We start from the raw sequence: 4,625 nt of genomic DNA on the forward strand, positions 1-4,625 counted from the left end.
CTGGCACTCAATGGAGACCTTGGGGAAGGGTCTGTGTCTGGTCACAACCTCTGTGGCCACCAGGAAGGAGCCTGGGGGCGAGTGGGATGAAGTGGAAGTCTCAGCTTGAGGAGAGCTGGTGTTGCCCTGGATTTGTGTTCCAGTCCAGAGCTCGGCATCCCTGCCCTGCTGCCTCATGGCACACACACTGGGAGGTGGTGTGGCTGCTGGGGCTTCTTCTTTTGACATCTGCATCCCCCTCTTTGCCTTCTGTGCCCTCCACACCTTCCAACAGACCCAGACCCAGAGGGACATTTTAGAGCAAGGAGATTTTAGACAAGGAACAGCAACTTTCTCTTGGCTTTTTTTTTTCTTTTTTGTGGTTTTGTTTCTTTTTGTTTTGGTTGGTCGGTTGGTTTAGCTTTTTTTTTTTACTTAATTCTACAAGAATAGCTTCAGGATTTGTCCCACTTAAAAATTAATTTTCCGTGGTTGAGCAGGGGGTGGTGTGGGGCAGGTGGAAGAATTACCTCTGCTTTGGTTGGTTTTTTTTTGCATTTACCTAACAAATATTTCCAGGTCCCTTGGTTTTATATGGTAATTTTCAGCTTAAAGGTTGTAAGGCATTGCAATGTGGCTCAGGAAGGGGTGGTGTGACAGTCTCCAGGCTGCTTGTGCTCGTTTTATCCGCAAATGGCTGCATTTGCAATGTGTAATGATCTCTGTAAGGCAGTTAGAAGCGAGATAAACATCAATTTTATGGCTGGGAAAACATAAGGGGTGTTGCACAGGAGAATGAGAAGACCTGAATACTGAAAACTCTCCGGCCTCCTCGCTGCTGTTGGGTTTAGCTCTTGTCTCTCCATGGGTCCCTGTGCATCCCAATCCCTTCCCGTGGTGGGGCCAGGCTGGTGAGGTGCTGCAGAGCCGGCCGTGAAGGGATGCAGGAGCTGCACAGCTTCTCCTTTAGGGGTGAGGGATGCAGGTGGCCAGGGCTTAGCATTCACAGCCAAGAGTTAAGGAGGGTTGGCTGAAGTGGGAATGAAGTAAGGGCAAGATTAGGAAGTTTTTTTGGGATTTGTTTCGTAACAGGAGCTCATGCAGAAGGTCAAGGTCACGGTTCTGCGGCATCCAGAGCGGGGATGTGTTTTGAGTTTCACAAATAACAGCTTTTTGCAGCTCTGTTTCTTCACCAGATACAAGGCAGGGTATAAAATGCTTTTTCTAATATGCTGAATGGCTCTGGAATGCAATTAATATTCTTGCCTAAGTCTCCAAAAATTAATAGGCGTGTCTGGAAGCTGCTGAACGTGGCTGTGTGTGTGCAGGGGGGTGGTGGGGAGGGACAGATTAGTCCACCCAAGCTGGAAACAACCTCACACAGGGAAGGAAAGGTGCAAACCCATCTGTGGGACCTTGAGCTCACAAGGTAGCTGCAGCAGGACGTGGAGTGAGGCCACGATGGCCAGGTCACACCCACAGGATGATGATGATGATGCTTGTAGGTGGGAGCAGACCCCATCTCAGCTGCTTTAGGAGACACAACCTTCCTCCCACCAGGATTCCCATGGCCTGGGAAGCTCCAAGTGCCACCCCCAGCTGGAGCAGGGGCTCTCACAGCTCCTTCCCTTCGAGCCTGGGAGGGGTGATCCAGCTAATTATTAATTATCTACCATTGAGACTGGTGGGGGGTGAGGGCTCTCCCCATGTGGGGCAGGTGCTCAGCCTGTCTGGGAACCCGAGGCCTGAGTGGTTTTTGTTTTCTTGCTCTGTGTGATATGAAATAGGCTGTCAAATGTCCCAAAAGCTGGCAGCACGTTCAGGGCTGGTGTTTTTGCTGTGTAGAATATTTAAGATGAGTTTTCACATTTTATGTAGCTCAGGTGCTACTTGCATTTCTGCCCCGCGTGATGCTCAAGACATCTCTGCATAAAAAAAGCATTTATTTACATATATATTTTTCACATTTATAGGGGGCTGGAGCTCAGAGATTAACAAAGCTTCCTATCCATTCTGCTTAAAAAAAGAAACAAACCTCATCTCAGAACCAAGTAGAAACAACATAAATCACCTCCAAATAGCTTCAGGTACTGAAGCCACCTGAATTTCTACTCTTGGGTTACAAAGGTTTCAGATGAGGTTGGGTTTGCTATGGGGGACTGACCTGAGAGCCTGGAGCTGCCTGCGATCAGGGCCCCAAGGAGCTGCACAAATACACCAAGGACATGAAGAAAAATGTTTTCCACCTAATCTTGTTACTGTAACAACACCAGTGAAATCTTTTAAAGCAGAAAAATGTGATGTTTTAACGTGATAGCGGTGTCCCTTCGGCTCTGTGACAAATGCTATCTGTAGCACGTGCTGCCTGCATTGCAATAGTCCTGTGAGCTTGATGGCAGTCCTGGGGCACAGGGCTTCCATTTCCAAGAAAACCACAACTCCTTTGAAATAGTAATTTCTTGGCTAGATGTGATGACGTTGAAAGGTTATCCTTTACTTCCCTTCCTTCTCACCCATCTCAGCCTTTTTTCTCTGTTTTTCCTTCTGTCACTTTTCATTCCCCAGCTCCTTTCTTTGGCTCTTTCTTTTTCCAACACATTTTCCTGCTTTTGCCTTTCAGTTGGTGTTCCCCATCCATTTGAAACCACTTCTGCTCAAAGCTTTATTTTGCTGGTAGAGTTTCTCACCTCTTCTTCCCTAGCAAGAACAGGAACAGAGTTTCCCCACAACTCAAACACAACAATCAGAAGTTGCAGCTGCTTTTATTCAAGACAAGCTCCCAAATCTTCCTTGCAATCCAAACTTCCCAAGTTATGGTGGCAACAGCAGCCTGAGGATCACAGAGGTGGAGCAGTTTGGGTTGGAAAGGACATTTAAAACTCCCCTTGCAGTGAGCAGGGACATCTTCAACCAGATCAGGTTGCCCACAGCCCCATCCAACCTGACATTTAACACTTCCAGGGATGGGGAATCCACAGCTTCTGTGGGCAGGCTGTGCCAGGGCCTCCCCACCCTCTCTTAAGAAACTCCTTCCTTATATCTAATTTCAATTGACTCCCCTTTTCAGCATCTTTATGTGATGCTGATTGAACCCCGCAGGCTCCCAGTATAGATTGGTGTTGTTGCTACTAAACAGGCTGGAAACATCCAGAAGTCACCTCTTGGCTAGAAACCTAAAATTATTAGCCAGAAACCAAGTGGAATTATGTTATTTATATTTATGAAATATCCAATCAACTTGTGTATCTTTAAAGTGTAACTCTCATGGTTTCTAGGGATCCCTTCTCGCTTCCCCTGAGACCTGGTCCATCCACAACAGACCTTTTACTTCAAGACCTCCTGAAGTTTTGAAGGGTAGCTGTAAAATGAAGAGGAGATGCTTAATTTCATTCTGCTGCAGCAGCTCAGCAGCATGAAGACAGCGCTGCCCTGGTTTGTGTTTCTCCCAGTCGGATTTCTCTACGGCTGAGTGCTAAGGATATTTTTTTACTTGAAATCTTGAATTCTGCAGAGACTGAGTGCTTATTTCTCAGGATCACCAGGGAAAATTTCTTACTCTCCCAGCAGGGTGGAAATTTCAAGGTCTGAAGCTATAATATATGTAGTCTTTCAACATCATTAAAGGAGGGGGTTTCTGACAGTGCCACCATGATGCAAAGCAAACTCTCCTGCCTGTGAATCCCAAATCAGTCAGTGTTACACTGGAGGTAATTTGGAGGTTCTGGGAATGGGGGAGAAGGTGAGACATCACTAAACTGCTGGGTGGCAGATGATGGACCTTATATCTAGCTTTTAATGTGGTTTTCTATGACATCATTTACCTTAATTTGCTCGTTGTCTCAGTTTTTAAGGTGCCATGGGGAGTTCAGGATAGGGTCTCCAGGCAGGAATCCCTGGTCACTTAGAGAACAAGGGCATTATAGTGCTGTTAATGACCAAGATGAGGCAGTGCTGGGGTGGAGCCCAGCTCCATCCTACCCAAATTCTGCCCTGGGGAGAACATGGTGGGATGGATGTTATTTGCTTGACCTGTGGCTGGGTCTGAATTAAACCATTCAGGTTTTATTTATTAAGATTTAGGAGATGTGAGGATGTATTGAGGAAGACACTTCATAGAATCCTGGAATTGCTGGGGTTAGAAGGGACCTTAAAGCTCATCTCATTCCAGCCCCTGCCATGGGCAGGGACACCTTCCACTACCCCAGGGTGCTCCAAGCCCTGTCCAGCCTGGCCTTGGACACTTCCAGGTATCCAGGGGCAGCCACAGCTTCTCTGAGCACCCTGTTCCAGGGCCTGCCCACCCTCCTAGGGAAGAATTCCTTCCTAACATCTAATCTAAATCTCTGCTCTTACAGCTTAAAGCTGTTCACCTTTGTCCTATCACTATCAGCTCCAACTGACTTCACGGCATTAAAAAACTCCCCAGGAGAAATATCTGGCTTTCTTTGAGCTCGGAGGGCTGCGTGCTCCTTATCTTGGCTGGGAGGAGACCCGAGTGATGGGAAAGGTGACCCTCAGGATGCAAGCAGCAGTGGGGATCCCCCGGGAGGCGAGCGAGCGAGCGGCCGGCGCGGGGCGGAGGAGCAGAGGCTGCCCTTTGCCCACTGGCCCATGTGGAAGTGGACTTTGGAAGTGGCAACAGGGAG

This window comes from Pseudopodoces humilis, chromosome 10 (assembly GCF_049639895.1).
Source record: "Pseudopodoces humilis isolate 2021_Gansu_Grassland_sample_001 chromosome 10, ASM4963989v1, whole genome shotgun sequence".
NCBI classification, from domain to species: domain Eukaryota; kingdom Metazoa; phylum Chordata; class Aves; order Passeriformes; family Paridae; genus Pseudopodoces; species Pseudopodoces humilis.